This window comes from Crocodylus porosus, unplaced genomic scaffold, assembly GCF_001723895.1.
Source record: "Crocodylus porosus isolate Cpor-Errol unplaced genomic scaffold, CroPor_comp1, whole genome shotgun sequence".
NCBI classification, from domain to species: domain Eukaryota; kingdom Metazoa; phylum Chordata; order Crocodylia; family Crocodylidae; genus Crocodylus; species Crocodylus porosus.
This window is the reverse complement of record NW_017728931.1, coordinates 99,458,752-99,476,337: the sequence shown is the minus strand read 5'-3', so window position 1 is coordinate 99,476,337 and position 17,586 is coordinate 99,458,752. Positions and strand designations below refer to the sequence as shown.

Below are 17,586 nucleotides of genomic sequence, written 5' to 3'. Positions count from 1 at the left end.
CTCAACCTTTTTAGTCTTAAGGCACCTCTGGATAGACTTACAGCACCCCTCGGGAAATGGCAGCTTACTTTTCACCCTTCTTTTGACTACAGAAAAAATAGTAGAGCAGTTTTTTTGTTGCAAAAAACTCAAGCCTAACAGTGATAACACTGCATGACGTCTTTGAAAGAATCTTGAGGCACCCTGGTTGAGAATCACTGAGTAAAGAAAAATCCACTTATATAGTAGGAGGAGTAATAAAGACATTATTTTAAAAATCAACTGGGACTTTATGCTCTTAATTAGACAGAGCACAATAATGTGGAGAACAATAATAGATTGGTTAAAATAATTAGGTTTGATATAATTATAAAGTAACCATAACTTGAATTATTCAATACATATCTGTACAGTACACCAGGTGCTGGCTCTTAAGTAGCACAGACAGAAAATGGGTTTTCCATCGCATTTTCTGTGATGATAAAAAGACCTTCTGAAAGTTCTGGGGGGTTGAAAAATCTAAGAAAGAAATCTCATAGCCACCTTCAGCTCTTAGCTTATCAAGAATTAGGGTAGGGATAGTGCCTGGTGAGTAATTTCAGGGATCCTGGTTCTCCCTGTTTATACACTGAAAATTTTCTGATAAAAAATTGTTAAATTCTCTGAATAAAAACACTAATATTTGTGTTTCTCCACAATTAAAATGAAATGCCACTATACGTACACGTATCAGTTGAAAACAATATATATATTTTTTTATATATTTACCATTTTAAAGCAATTCGGAACCCTACCAGTGCCACAATCATTACGATAAAATAAATTCTAAATACCTATATATTCTGGCACTTGATTTTTTTTATCATGGAAAAATCAGAGCTCCCCATGTCTGCTTTGCTCACCAGAATCCAGGTCCAGCTGCAGCATCCCTGCCCCCGCTTTGTGGTGCTGAGCAGCCTTGATATGCCAGTGCCCTGCCCCTGATCCTGCCTAAGCCACTGCCCCTCTCTCCCCCATTTCCCAGGCCTACTGGTGCCCCTTGCTCCTGACGCGCAGCCCCCAATCCCTGCTGTTGCCCCTCACTCTCAACCCACAGCCCCCTGGTCTTGCCAGTGCCTCTCACTCCCACCTTATGGGCCCCCATCCCCCCAGCCCTACTGGTGCCCCTTGCTCTCAACCTGCAGTCCACTGTCCCTGACAGTGCCCCTCACTCCCAACCCACAGCCCCCCATACTCAAAGCCCTGCTGGTGCCCCTTACTTGCAACCCACAGCCCCCTGCCCCCCAGCTGCCAGGGATATGGGACTAGGGACCAGGACCAGGACCAGGATCAGGGCCTGCAGCCCATTGCTTTCCTCAGCAGTGCCTAAGCCCTGGCTGCTGCCTGCAGGAGTTGGCAGCTGTTGTGGCAGGAACAGAGCCCTTGTGGGGTGGGGTGGGGTGGGGTGGGGTCGAGGTGGGCTACCCCACTGTGGGCTCAGGGCTCCCTGCCCTGCTGCCCTAGCCCCAGGGCCTCTGCAGCCCAGCTGGTGGGACCCAGAATCGGAGAGCAGAGTGTGGGCAGTAGACTTGGTGTCACCACTGCTATCAGCAGCCCTGTGCCAGCCTGGTAGCAGCAGGGGGCACAACTATGCACTGCCAATCTTGCTGCTGCCAGGTGAGCAGAGGGTGCCTTGCCATCATAGAGGAGCTGAAACAGGGCTCCCAGTGGCAGCACCAAGTCTCCTGGCCCTGCTCTGCTCTCCCATGCTAGTTCTTGTCTGCTGGGCCGCGGAGGCCCTGGTGGGAAGGCAGCAGAGTGGGGAGCCCTGAGCCTGCAGCTGGCAGCACACATCCACCCCACCAGGAGTGGATGCACAGCAGTGTGCACAGCAATGGGGAGCCAGCCTACCTACCACCCCCTGGACAAACCAGCTGTGTCTCTGTCCCACAACCCAGCCCCAGGTTCCACACACCATCCCAGCCGGACAGCACCTCCAGCCCTGTCCCACTCCCTCCCTCCCTGCCTCACTGTGAGGGCCTCAATCTGTCCTCCCCACCATAGACTTACCTGGAAGGAGCTGCAGGAGATGCTCACCACCTTGCCTGGCTGTCATGTGCTTGTGTGCGCACGCACATGTATGTGGCACCTCCTGCCTGACTGCCCTCCTCCCACTACCTCCAGCCCCAAGCAGCCCCTTGCAGGCTGGTACTCTGTCAGCATGAAGGGGAAACCCTCTGTTTCCCATGTTTTTCTCCTTTAAAGGAGAAAATTATTTAGAGGAAAAAAAATCCGCATTTTTCCGTGATGAATGGAAAACCTGGATTCCCAGTAATTATTCAGGGGGTGAGGGAAGCAGGGGAAAACTCTTTTTCCTCTCGGTCTCACCCTCCCTCTCTTTGTTTCTCTTGTTTTTACCAGGCAAGTACATTACTGGAGAAAGTTTCCACAAATTGGCATTTTCTGATAAACACCTGTTTCACTGGAAAAGCCCCAATCACTCTCCTACCAACATAACATAGAAACAGACACATCCCTTGACCTAGTATGATTACTGTCTAATGATGGAGATGACAATGATTAAGGCCTACAAACAATAGTGAGGGAAATAGCAAGACAGATGGACAAGAAGCACAGGAATAGAGTCACAATGTCATTTGGCTGCTATGCAAATATCTTGCTAAGTGTAATCTCCAATACATTCTTGTTTTAATGTATTCCACAATACTTACAACTCTTTTCCATCCAACCTTCTAAAATATCCCTGCAAGGCAAATGTCACCCTGGCTATACACTCTAAGCCCTATCACCATCTGTTCCTCTGTGTGGGCAACACATGCCAGGAGTTTTCCTATGCAGACCTCTGTAGAGTTCCATCTTTTCATCCTCAAGTTCAGTGTGTGTGTACAGACACTATGAGAGATGATTTCCCATAGTAAACCTATCCTTTTTAATTTCTCACACTACAGACCTTATGCTTCTAAGAACAGAAAGTATGTGCCCTGCCCTCGGTTGGACAGAAGTGATGCTGTTATGTTAGGGGGTACAAATAGAGGAATGGACGAAGGGGTCAGAATGCACCTTCTGTTAGAGATGTGCATCTCGCATTTTCATAGATTTCATAGACATTAGGGCTGGAAGGGACCTCGGGAGATCATCGCATTTCACAGTTGTTAGGCCATTTCAGCACTTTTCCCAGCAGGGAGACACTGTGACATGCAGTGCACTTTTGTATCTGTATTTGGCCTGGAGACTGTCATCACTCCTTCAGACTTCAGCATTTTAAGTCATCTCCTTCCAAATTCAGGGCTACATCCCTGCACAATGTTTTATTTGGGGATAATCTTGAAAACTTCTTAAGGGCCTTATCTAGTGAAAAATACAGTAACTTGTCTCCTCAGATGTGGGAACTATTTGAGAACACAGGCTCTTAATCAACAAAGCACATACCTTTAATTTGATTTCAGGGAGCCTTATGCACTTGTTTAAGTGTTGTGTAGAAACAACGCCATAATATGCATTCAATAGGTTTCATATGCTGTTGCTTCTGTGTACAGGTACAAAATACTAGTTATTACTTTTCAGGTGCTGAGATGAAAGAATCTGTCAGTTTTTAAGTGACATTTTGATGATGGATGCTGCTTGCGTTTTTGTACCCTCTCTCTGACTTGCTTAACACCATTTCTGTTATTTTTCTAAGTAATTTAGTATTTTTGGCCTGTGGTTTTTGCTTCTGAGCTATTTCTGGGGTTGGATTCTCTCTTTTGTGAACTGGTATTTTCCAAGTTTGTGTCATGCTATACCCGTTTTCGTTCTTCAACTGACACTAACTCATATCACACGAGACAATGGGTTTTGGTCAACCATTACTAGTGGCCAGCAACAAGATGTGTCATACCAATAGTACTAGCACTCTTAAGTTGTGGTCGATGCTTTCTCAAACTATTTGATACTGGGAGCTTATGTGCTAATGACTAACATCCATCAATACTAGCTTGCTGATAGCTTACTTTTCCACTGAAAAATTTCATCTCAACTGATGGACTGCATAAGCACTGAGGTGCAATACCTTGTCTTGATGGCCAGGTGGATATTACCTGGTACTATAATGATATTCCAGACATGGGCTGGTTGCTAGATCATTTCAAGGCTGCAGCCTCTGAAGAAGTCATGAAACTCTGTTGTGCTTGTCCCAAAGCACTGGTATTGACAAGGTCCCTTTTCCTTTTTTAGTTTGAGTGCACTGCATGAAACCAAACACACTGAGAGAATGAATTTGCAGTCAGATTTTTGCATGTTGTTCGGCACATTTCAATTTTCCTTGCTTTATGATATAAAAGGAAATGACAGTACTTCTGCGTTAAATATGAAAATATAACGGTGCACAATGGCATATTTACACCAAAAATAATGACTTATTTTTAGGTCATTTCAAGTTAGATGCAGTAAAGGCACACCCTATGATCAGCACAAACGCACACAAATGCACAATATGGTAGCCTCTTCTAACTTCTAAACAAAAGTAAAACACAACAGTTATTAAGACAAGTGTAAGACTTCCTGTTACTAAGAAACCACTACTTTTACAAAATACAATGCAGAGCAGTTCCTAGAATGCTACAATGTATTTTCATAACTGCATATCATCACTATAGAAAAACTGATTTTATCAAATAAATTTACACATAATATCTCAAGTTTCAGTATTCTTGGATTTTTATATTCTGTTTATTCATTATGAGAAAGTGCTTTTTGTTAGACCAATATGCAAATTATGATAAGGCTGAACACAAGTAAGCTCTTAGTGGGTTTGTTGTCACTATACTGTTTATCTCTAGTTGACTTGACTGATAGCATCAATAAGCACAGCCATATTTAGATATGTGTTAGAAATGGTTAGAAATATTAGAAAACAATTAGAAATGGTTTCTAAGACTATGTCTACACTTTAAAAAAAGCTATTTTTAATTTGGATAGACTAACACCAATTAGCAAACACTAATTACAGCAAACTCAAAGTACAGTGAAGATCAGGGAACTTGCATTTTAACTCAGCTTCAGTTAAGCTTATAGGGAAGTCCAGGGTTGAACTCAATCCAATTTAAAAGACCAGTTCCTTTGTCTGCTCTTGTCTTTTAATCTCAATTAGCTAACTTGGGTTAGCCAACCTCAGTTAACAGGGCACTGTTTTCTACGTAGTAGAGCACACCTTGACATGGTACATGTTCCCAATGTAGATGTATGGCCTTCCACCACCACTATGGAGCACACATTTCTAATGGAACTGGTGCAATGTACTGGCAAAGCAAAGGCTAACCAGAGTAGCATATATTAGTATGTGGGGTAGTCCCTCTTGTAAGCTATGTGCATAGTAGAGAAAAACGGTAAAAGAGCAATGGTGGACTAGGTAGAAGCCGAAAGATTTACTACTAAATGAATCGGTCAGTTCTTGTGACTGGGGAGACTGCATTCATTAGCTTGTTGAGCTGATCTAGAAGCTCTTTGTAAGATACAAGAGAACAGTAGAGTAGAAATCAGATATATTTATATTTAATCTCGAGTATTTTAGTCAACTAACAGGTCCAATATATTGTTATAATTCTGAATATTTTACAGTAAAAGTACATTCACTGTTTTGCCAGGTTTATTTTTAACAGGTACTAAAATGAAAGATCATGAATTTATCCTTTACTAGAGAGGAAATGTTAGTCTTTTACTCATTTAACATTAAATTTCCTGTAAGTATACCGCAGTACAATACAGGTCATGGCATTTTCTTTTGAAGCCCACTGGAGTGCTTAACATCCCAAAGCCACAGTAAGTCTTGCATCTCTGGCACAACTGGATTTATTGAATTGCTTCTGGTAGTGATGGGTTACAATGGCACTATAGGTTCCCCCATAATGGACATCAACAAGTGCTACCTGGTACATTCCAAATGAATGGAACAGTTCAACAGTGATGCATTGTTCAAAAAGCCTAATTTAAAAGGTGGAATACAGCATCCCTTCTTGAAGTTCAATGGGACTACTCGCATGAGGAAGTGCCACTCAGTGTAAGGGATATGAACCGAACTCATAATGAACGGAGACTACAAGGAGACTAAAAATATTGAAAGAATAACTGCAAACCAAGAAATAAATGTATAAAAATACATAGCTTTAATTTCTAACATGTGATACCATTAACATTTCCATGTGGATTGAGACTTGTAAATACAGGATTGGTAGTTGTCCACATCCAGATGCACAAGACTAAGGAGCTTTTCTTTAAAAAGGTATTATGGTTTAGCAGAAGCAGAACAATAGAAGGTAGCTTTGAACAGTGTAACACTATTAATCTGTTCTGTTCATTTGGAATACCAGTCAGAATTTGCTCGGGTTCATTACAAGAAAACCTGTGGTGTTATTGTGGTTCTTTACCATTAGCAACACTGAAATAATTCTAGTTGTACTAGAGGCTCAAGACCTGCTTTAACAGCAAATAATGTGTCTTGGTAGCAAATAATTCAGCAGAACAACTTGCATATGCAAGTAATTTCAACATAAGGGTGGAAAACTGGGTCTTGGGTCCTGAAGACTGGAACAGGCACTCTGTCATGTCATATTTCATGTTGTACACACCACTAGTTAAAATCCAGAACAAAGATAAAGCTTACAATGAAATAATCATCCTATCAAATAGGTCTGCACTAACTCAGTTTATAAATGGAGTGAAGGTGTGGCTCACATGGAGTGGACTGTAATAATCTAATCTTGCTGTGACAAACCAAGGTCCATATAAAAAAGTCAATATCTCAACCAAACACAGGTGGCAAAGCAAACACCCAGGACATTTCCCCCTACTCAGTCAAAAGCTGCTGGGAATCTAACCATACCCTCAAACTATTTACTTTGGAATCAAAAAGTGTATGCGCATCACCGACCAAATAATGATAGACATAATCATATCCACTGCCTATTTTAGGTAGCCTAGGCTGTAACCAGTTTATTTTTAACCTGCACATCATTCACATACTGAAAGTGGTTCAACTCTAGCCTCTGGATTAGAGGAGATGATGTTATGAAGCAAGGTGTCATCAGCATATTGAAATCCCTTCATTCTGCGTCTCCTCACTAACAATCCTTATAGTCCAACAGACCCATTGATTAAGATGGGTGAGGCTGCAGCTCTTTCATGTCAGCCCTTACAACAGAGAAACAATTGTTCAAAATTACCCAAAGGACCCTCTGAAGGGGTGGGGAGGGGAAAGCAGATAACTACATTTCTTTCACGGCTGTGCCAGACAGATAAATTCAGCATTGTGATATTATCATATTACGTATGAAACAAACAGGAACTTGTAGACAAGTAACTAGCTTTAATGTATGCTGATGTGATCCTCCATGTGGGCTCTGTGTACAGATAACATACTGTGCAAGCAACAATTACTGATGTGCATGATATTTTTTTTAAATTAATGACTGGGTAGAAAGAATTATTGGCTCAAGTACAGCAGCAATCCCCAGGAATGCCTTGCACGAGCATTCTAATTGCTATTATAATATTTTGATCATATCTATATGCTCCCTTGGTTACACATTGTTATCAACCTTTGCTTCTCTTTCATTTTATAAATCATTCCATTCATATTACCATTCCAGCTTGTAAGGTTGTTAGTTTTGCTACAAAAAGGGAAAGGTTTCCAATACCTTTCCTGTATTTTAATAGAGATCTGAGCATGCAGCGTAAACTCAAATGAAGGTAAAAACTAGGAATTTAGGATAGTCAAACAGGTGGAGATAAACTCTGCATTAGTCAGGTTTGCCAGCTTGTATTTTCAGGAAAAAAGGAATAATGTTCCAGGAAAATTATAGTGTCTCCATTTAGTGCAGACAACCACAAGATGTTTACATTTATTCAATTCAGTCATACAAAGGGCATAGTTTGGCAGGAATACCTCTTAAATATGGGGAAAACAGCATTCCTTTACTGTTGTGCCTCTTTGTCCATGTGCTAAATTTACTTGTTGTGTGTCTAGGCCAGTGATTCTCAACCAGGTTGCTGCTATATAATAATAACACTGTTAGGTGTACAAACATGATTAACAAAATAAACTCAGAGATTTCATATAGGAAATCATAGTCTTAAAAATATTCTGCCCTGCTGTGGTCTTTCTGATTTCTTTACAACATAAGAATTGCTCTATTCTTTTTTTGTAGTAAAAAAAAGTGAAAATTAAGATGTGGCATTTTCCAAGGAGTGCCTTGAGTCAACCAGGGTGCCGTGAGTCTAAAAAGGTTGAGAACCACTGCTCCACGTCACATGTAGGAAAAGAAGGTGTGTATTTAAGATGGCATTTAGAATCTGTTTTGGAATACATATGCTGGGTTCTGTTCTAGACAAAAGTACACAACCACATATATAGTGCCTTTTATCCACAAATTTTAAACAATACATCACTGACACCCTTGTGGGATAGTTAGGAATTTCCATTATTAGTTTTCATATCAAGAAAAGAAGCACAGAGATGAATTATTGTTTCAAGTTCACCCAGTATGTCTGCAAAAAACTGGAACTAAAATCCAAATAATTCAACAGACACTTCTGGAGTCCCTCCGCCCAGAACTGGATGTAAGATTTTGAAAAGAGGGGTGCACCAGAGCTCACTGGCATAGGGGGTGTGACCAGTGGCAAGATAAGATGGTAAATGTGAAACTGATGGATCTGTATTTGGTCTCAGCTCTTCATTTAAGACGTACTTTTGCAATGCTCACAATTTTGGATAGGGCTGACTTAAATAAGTAACTAGAAAGTAACACCACAGCATTTATTACTTCAATTACTGAACTCTATCACAAGAATCATAGAAATGTAGCACTGGAAGGAACTTCAGAAGGTCATCTAGTCCAAACCCTGTCCAATCCCTGATAGCATCAACACTATCCAAACCATCTCATACTTGTCTAACCTATTTCTAAAACTACAGTCAACCCTGTCAAAAATGCCAGGAGTACCCTAACCCTCCACAGATACCTATCAAGGGCAGTCAGTGTCTCACCAGTGCAAGATTTATTAAAACACACCAACGAGTTCCAAGTAAAGGGCCATGCCTCCATCTCCATCCCCCTCCCTCCCCAACTACAGAGCAAAGCAACACCCCCCACACACCCAGCCCAGACCCAGCCTTTGCTGTAGCCAACGGCTAATTCTTCTGAAGAAGGTAGAAATATCCCTAATCTTTGTCGCAGTAGGCAGGGAAAAAATTCCTTCCCAGTCCCATGTGGCAACCAGCAAAGCCCAGAAGCATGGGAAAGACCAAACACCCTCTATTCTGCAACCTGGGGCCAGCAAGCATAACTCCACATATCTCACACCCTAGCTGGAGAGCCAGAAGTACACTTTGTTTCCCCTCCATAAACTTATCCCATTTCTTGAAATCTTCTTTCACTGCAGAGTTCTTCATTTTCCTGCTGCTGAGCCTAGTCCTCTCAAATATCTCTGCTCTGCGATGCACAGAAATTCTCGATCCCCCAGCAATCCATGGGTAGAGGGGCTCCTAGGTTTCTAACTGTTGCTCTTCATAGAGCACTTCAGGCAGAGTTACTCCAGGACCTAGACTATCCCTGACCAATGCTTATTCAGCTTCTTCTTGAAAACCCCCAATGATGGCGGTTCTATAAAATGCCCTTGGCATTTATGTCACTGCCTCACTATTCTAACAGTGAAGAAGTTTATCCTGATATCCAGTCTAAACCTATTTTGCTGCCACTCCAAGACATTGGTACACATCCTGCTTTCTACAGCAACAAAGAAAAGGTATTCTCCCTCCTCCTTCTTTATGGCAGCCCTTCTGTTATTTGAAGACTGCTATCATGTCCCTTCTTAAACACCTCTTCCATAAGCTGAACATACCTAGCCCTTTAGTCTCTCCTTGTATGACTTGCTCCAAGCCCTTTATCATTTTTCGCACTCATCTCTGGGCCTCTAACATCTCCACATCCTTTTTAAAATGTGGAGCCCAGAACTCCAGATGAAGCCTAACCAGTACTGAGGCACTATCACTTCCCAGGTCACATAATGGGGTTGAGTGACAGAGGCTGGGAAATCAACTGCGATTTCTTGTCAGTGTTCTTGTGTACCAAGCCCCTATCACAAATTGAACAGCTTATGCAACTAAGGAATACTCACTTGGATAAGGGTTCAGTACTGGGACTTTGATTGGCACAGGCTACAACTGTTGGGGCAGAGTGGAACTAAGTTATTATGCACCTAGATTCGTGTGCTAAGGCCTGTTCTTGGAACTGATTAAAAACACACATCCATTTGGACAAGTATATTCTTTTTGTGTGAACTTGCCTGAGTAACTAAAGGCCCAGCCTCTGTCCTTATACAAACAGTGTTCCTATGACTAATAATTGCTTAGCTGAATAAGGACTGGAGAAATGGATTCTTAAAACAGCCTAAGAGATCTAGTAAGATGACAGAATCTCAATATTGTATCATTTAGAATGAACAAGACATAATTGGAATGTGCAGCAAATGAGTCACAAGGAAGATAGATGAAGGAGAGTAAATCTTTAAAATTCTTATATATTGTTAATGAAGAAAATCATTACCCTCCAAATAATGAATGAAAAACACATTACATTTCCAAGTAACTCACTAATGGACAAGAGGCCTTATCGTTTTAGGTATCTTTGGAAGCCCTATAAATATAGTGACTGCTCAAACACTTGATTGATTGTCTTTTAGCCCCATTAATAACATGCATCTATATTTTAGTAAATAACTTATGTTGAGACTAGCCTTTAAAAATGCAAAAGATATACTCGTAATCTAGTAGAGAAACAGGTATGTCCTTATTCTTCAGTCATTTCTTACTGTTTAGTGCCGTTTCCTGAATGATGTTGTGTATGGTAGAGATACAATTCACTGGTTGTATTACCTTCTCTTCTGCCCAGAAGGAACGTGAAGCCACATACTATTTTCTGAAAGTGGAAAGAGCTCCCACCAAAGCCAGTGCAAGCTGGGAAGTTATGTGTATTTATCTGAAGTGGTTTGGTTCAATTTATGTTTAGTTTAGGAGAGGATTATGGTATTACTTGCAGAAAATTATATACTTTTTGCAAGTAAAACCATATATCTACCTATCTCAAAGCATTTCATACAAAACCTCTCAATTTGAAAGAAAAAACAATTACTTTCATTAAGCTACAAACATGACACTGAAGTATTTGCAAGCGTATTTCATCATGGCAGTTTAAGTACTGTGAAAGAAATTATTTAATTCATTTTCTATCTTTGTTCTCAGAAAAGTAAAAAAATACAAGGGCAGGTTCACAGACAGTTAATAATCCTTCAGACTGATAATGACTATATTTTTTCTTCCCATCTCATGGAAAAAACTGGGGATTTAACCCTAAAAAGTAGCAGGTCCTCCGCTGAAATCCATATAGAGCTATATATGTTCTGTGCTGTGTTTTAGGCATCTCCACCACAGCTCTCAGAGCTCTTTCAGCAGAATGCCTATAGAGATTGCTCCTTCATAGCGTTTTACAGTAGCTATCATTGGAACGGTCTGAATTACTTGCAAGAGTTCTAGGGGTTGGTAGGAGGGGAAAGGGGCTGCTGCTACATCATGCCTCTTTTTACACAGGCACATTTCTGGCAATTTGCCACTTCCACACACATAAGAGCCTGACCCTTATGGACAAATCCCACAGACCTGTGATCAGCAACCTTCAGCCCACGGGCTGGATCCAGCTTGTAGAGATGTTTGATCTGGCCTGTGGACATGGGGCTTCAGCAGCCAGACTGACCCAATTCAGATCGGGGTGGGTGTGCACTGGGCAGGTGCTAGAATGCAGCTGCCGCTTCAGCCGCTTTTCCCAGTACCTACATGGGGAGTGTCTACAGCCAGCACTCATCCCCATGGCAGCAGAGGAAAGCAACTGCTGCCGAAGTCCCCCACCACTGTGTGGAAAATCAACAGTTATGGACCTCTCCACATGTTGCCATGGGGAAAAGTGATGCCAGCAGCCACTGAGTCCTAGCACTCGTCTGCCATACACCAGCCTGCCTCTAATTCAAACTGGGTCAATCTGGTCCACAACCTGGAAAGTTACTGGACTTACACCAGTGATTCTCAGTCAGGGTACTGTGAGATCCTTTCAAGGGTGCCATGGGGTGTCATGCAATGCTAGGACTGTTAGGTGTTAAAACATGATTCACAAGACAAAACCAGAAATTTCAAATAGGAATCCATAGTGTTAAAAGCATTCTGACATTGTGGTCCTTCTGAGTTTTTTGCAACAGAAGAATTGCTCTATTATTTTGCTGTAGTCAAATACAAATGAAAACCAAGACCTGGTATTTTCTGAGATGTGTCTCAAGTCTACTGAGGGTTGCCTTGAGTCTACTGTGGGGTGCCTGAAGTCTAAAAAGGTTGAGAACACTGCCTTAAATTGTGATAAAAAGACATGACCCCTCAGGTTCCATAGAATTAAATCGAATGTGTCAACCATCCTATGGTGAGAATTTTTAAAAAATCTATTGAATTCTATAGCATGATGAGAATATCCTATTAGATTCCACAGGACAGCTCAAAACACTTACAGGAAGGTTTTCATATTGTATTAAATGTTGCAGAATTTTTTCACAATGGACACATGGTTGGAGACTTTGAAGAAGGACTTCAGTGGGATCAGAAGAAGGGAGAAAGTTCTGCAGAGCTCAGTAACTGCCAACAAGAAGCTGTTTAAGCCTCGGGCTTACTCTTTTTAGAGATGCTGAGTACAACCAGGTTCCAAATAACATAGGCATTGGGCTGTTTTCCTACCTATCTTATGTGCATGGATAATGACAGTAGCACTAGACAAAATAAGCACAGTAGAACTGTATTTGTATTCCCCAATATTGAGGATTGGGGGAAAAACTGGCAAACAAGATCACAGTGCTCTCAGTACACTTGCAGCACCCAAACTGACACTGATGGGAGTTTCTCCTGACTGGTAGGTAGATTTCATTCTAAAGCAGACAGAAGCTGCCTGTATGACAATTAGCTGACCATGTGAATTTGGGCTACACAAACAAGTACAAAACTCATTCTGATGCAACACGCTGTCCTTGAACATTTACCTGTAGGTAACGGCAGCGTACATAGAAAGGACTGCCTTCATCAGAAGGGTTAAAACAACAGTCAAGATAAATTTTGCAATCAGTCACTCTAAGACAAATTTTGTCCCCTAACACAATCTCACAGCCCCCAGTGATTTCACCAGGAGTTAAGCATACGTCCAAGCATAAAATGAGGCCTCTGGCAGATGATAACATAATCACACAATTGGGATCTGAGGAATTTTTTGCCTGATCTCCGCTCTTCTCTCCCCCTCCCCCTTCTCAAAAATCTGGTCCTGCCACACCAGACATGCATGGCAGGATGTGCAACTTTTAGAACTGGGGATAAAATTCCCCGGATTTCAATCATGCAATTACAGGAAACCCTCACTTTTTGCAGGTTTGGCATTTGCAGTTCAAATATTCATGAATGCCAAACCCGCATCTTAAATACACTTACAGGAGCTCCTCAGGAGCTCTGTGCTTGCTGCTACTGTGGTCCCACTGCCACTGCCATGCTCCTGCCGCCACCAGCACAGTTATACCCCCCTGTCCCTTCCCAGTCGCCTTATTTGTGGATTTCACCATTCTCAGGGATATCAAGAACATATCCCCTGCAAATGGCAAAGGTCTCCTGTATCAGTACATGGTGAACCCATCATTTGGGACTGGGTGCCTAATACCAGTCTCCCCATGTCTGGACCTTCAAAGGGCACCACAGGAAATGTGGCATTGGTTACCTGCTAACATGAGGTCTACTGGATTTCAAAGGATGCAATTCTACAAGGACCCATCCCCAATGCTGCGCTTTCCACAGTGTTCTTTTAAGTTGCATGGGGAGCCGAGGCTCTGGGTCCTTGTCCCCTGTCTCTGATGCTGGGTTCCTCACATTTTAGCAAGTTGCCAGGCTGCACCAGCATGCCTTTCATCATGGAACCATTCCCCAATGTGCTGCATTGGCACGTCTTTCAATGAGTAGAGGGCAGCTATGTCTTGGACATGGTGGTGTGGCATGGCACTTGATGTGCCTGCCACTGTAAGGGGCTGGCAGTCTGCTGAGCCACTGGCAGGTGGGGGGTCAGGGCTAATTGTAGTCAGATGACCCAGGGGACTGGCAGGTGAGGCTGGGCCTAATTAAGGCAGTCACCTGACTGGAGGAGGGCTGGGTTTAGACAGGGTATAAGCCCAGACCCTGAGACTAGGTCTGGTAGTAACATCTTAGGAGCTGGTGAAAGAACATCACTTAGCAGGAAGGCTGCCACTCCTGAATGCCAGCAAGGAGAATGACATCTGGAAATCTGAGTAGGAACTAAGGGGATAGAGGAGGTTCCTGGGGGACCCAGTGTTGGGGTCCAGAACCCTGAGAAGGAGGCTAAGTGCATAGGGGCCTAGTGAGAGGATAGGTAAGCCCTTGGAGAGAGGCGGAGAGTCTGTGGGCCTGAGGGGGTCTGGGTCTAAGGGGCCAAGTTAACCTGGAGAGAGGAGCCAAGTGTTTGGGAGACCTAGTGGAGGGTCTGGGTGAACCCAGTGAGTGGGTCAGGGTATTGGAGCCTATTGAAGGGTCCAGATGCACCCAGAGAAGAGGCTGCATTTGGGAAAACCTATGGAGGGCTCTGGGTGAACCCAGAGACAGGGAGCAATCTATAGAGGGCTGTGAGAGGGTGGGCCCACAGGTTAGGGACAGCAGTTACACAAACTGGTTTAAGTGATTAGAAACTAGTTTAAAACTGTAACAGAAGTTCAGTGCACATAAACCAGTTTCAAAATGGCTGAAACTGGTTTAAAATAAACCTGGTTGGATGTAGTATCAGTTGAGTTAGATCAAGCCATTTATGAAACTTTTGTCCCAGACCCCTTTCCTGGTTCAAGTTAAATCGAAGTCCTCCAGCATCCCAGCATGCTTTGCAGCCCCAGGCTGGGCTGTGGTGTCTGCTCCAGAAAGCAGGGCTGACTCTGCTCCTCTGCTCCCTAGCAGCTGGGTCACTGGCCTCAGTGGCTGGCTCACTGCGCCCCCTCCCCCCACAACTCCCCCAGGTAAACCACAGCTGGGGTCTGGGGCCAGGAAGGGGGATTAAACTCACCTTCTTCCAAGTACAGAGCTGCCCTGCCCTGCTGGCTTAATGCTGGTTGCAACTGTGGATTACAAATCCCAGAGGCACCTGGAAGCAGGAAGGGGAAGTGACAAGCAACCCTGCACAGTCCTGCTGCTCTTATTCTGGATTGAAAATCCCAGAGACCTTGGGGTCAGCAGAAACATGCTGCCCATGCTGTGTTTAAAGTTCTTCAGTTTATAGTTTTTCAGAGAAAGAACTATTCTTATTCAAGTTTTTACTGAATTCAATGCCACTACCTTTTCCACCTGTTTCCCTGCTCCCCAGCCAGGGTCTTCACCAGCAAGTGGTAGACCATCTATAAGGATGCCATCTGCAAAGCATTGGGGGTGGTATAGGAGAGGTACAGAGCCATGCAACTGGCCTATAAGGCCAAGACCATAATCTGTGTGGTCATCGTAATGAGAACAGGGCAGCTTCCTGCACCGAATAACAACTAACATCAAAGCATGGCGGGCAAGAGCTGGGCAGATTGCCCATTGAGCAGCCTATATCAACAGATTTTTTAGGTACCCTGTGACAGGGGCTGTCCCTGCCCAGCTGATCCATGGGAATCAGGCAGATAGTGGCTATGTCCCAGACCCTGGGGCTGCCCTCATCCAGTCCCAATGATCTGGGGCTTGAATTGGGTGCCTGAATTTGGACCTGGGGCAGCCTCCTTCCTGATCCCAGAGACTGAGCATGGGGTGGCTGTGTCAGAGACCACAGGGCTGCTTTCTGCCTGATTGCAACAATCAGCTGATTGTTGGGATCGGGAAGGGGACAGCTCTGGAATCTAGGATATATATTACCCATTCCATTTTAAAAGCAGGAGACAAACCAGTTACAAAGATGTTCCATGTTAAATTAGGATAAATGTAATGTCCATCAGGGAGGAAACTAGCACATGGCCGCTGGCCACCACCCACCGCCCTATGCTGCTGCCACCACACACCCACCCCTGTTCCACAGGGGTTTTCAAAAAGGTTGAAAACCCCTGCCTCACATAACCAGAATTTTTAGATACCTGGCACCCCCCTTACCCCACTCATGCTAGTTAACACAACTTTTACTGTAGTGTTTAAAATGAAAATCCATTATTTAGAAATTGCCAGAGAACCTGAACACTAGTTCAAAAATTCATTTAACATTTTCAAATGACATTCTGAAGAGGTAATTAAGCAATTTATGGCATGTATTCAAGTACTATCACTTTTTCTTGTATTTAATAAAACTCTCTCTCTTGTTTTATCCCACTTCCCCAAGATTAATTATAAAAAACTGATTTTTTGGTTGGGGAGGTCCTAGTTACATGAAAATACTTATGAAATAATACCATGTTCTTTTAGAGCAGAGATCCTAATTCTGCTTTAGATTATATATCAAAGCAGAAATACAGGGACAACTCTGCTAACTGCTATATCAAGATATATTTAGAGCAAAATGCAGTCTGAAGTTTTCTCAGATTTACACAAGTGTGAAAGAGAGCAAAAAGTTGCACCTCTATGAATATGGATTTCTGTTACATTATTATAAATTGTACAGATTAAGTTAGCACACACTAAAATCCAGACAAATTTTCCTAAAGCATTTTGGTTAAAACAGAAAGTGGGGGGTGAGAACAGACTTCAAAAAGAAAAAAACAGACAGGAGTCTGCAATTCTGATTGTAACTGGGCACAGAGGCGGTTAGCCAAGTTAGTCTGAAATCAAGCAGAGGATAGCATAGGGTGGCATCGTAGAGACTTGTTAGTTAAATCTCTGGTCACTAACTGGCTGTTATTATTGTTATATAATTATTGAGTCCTTGTTAAGAGATGTCAGGCAATTTTTGTTTCCACGTAGTGTTTTGATCTGTAGTGGCCAAAATGGTAAAGGGACTTGCATGCTGCAATGCTTGGACTCTGACCCCTGGGTTTGATTTGGACTCTGATTTATGCAAAACAACACTACTAAACTACGAATTAGTTACAGGTTCTTTCCAAGAGAATGATCACACCACATTCTGGCATGGGAAGCCAGCAGGAGAAGAGAGAGCAGGGGATAGGTTTTTGCTATTTAAAAACAGTGTACTATCTTTCTGTGAATGCCCCATTGCTATATCTATTTGACTCACGATGCTCAGAGTGCATAAACAAAACAGCTTTATCATGTTGTTTAGTATTTGTGTGCCTATCCTTCAAGCAAGTGACAAAAGCAAGAATGTTTTCTACCAACAACTTGAAGAAGAAATTAAGAAAACTCATAGAAATGAGACCATTATATGACTTCAACGCAAGAGTTCGCCTGGTATTCTGGGCAAACACAGAATTAGTAATATGAATGAAAATGGCCAGGGAGTGTTAAAACTTTATGCAAGTCAAAATCTCTGTTACGAACCCCTACTTCACTGGGAAAATCACAAGAAATCATGGCAATATCCCAGATCATGTCACTGGCAC

General features: G+C 42.7%; 1 protein-coding gene across 1 annotated transcript in view; it reads right to left on the bottom strand.

The window, feature by feature from the left end:
• Nucleotides 1-4,197, bottom strand: part of MET (MET proto-oncogene, receptor tyrosine kinase) — a 104,759-nt gene extending 100,562 nt beyond the window's left edge. Inside the window, exon 1 of the mRNA XM_019543413.1 lies at nucleotides 4,028-4,197. The gene's annotated coding sequence lies outside the window, so the exon portion shown is untranslated. The remainder of the gene's footprint in view (nucleotides 1-4,027) is intronic.
• Between the last annotated feature and the right edge of the window lie 13,389 nt (nucleotides 4,198-17,586).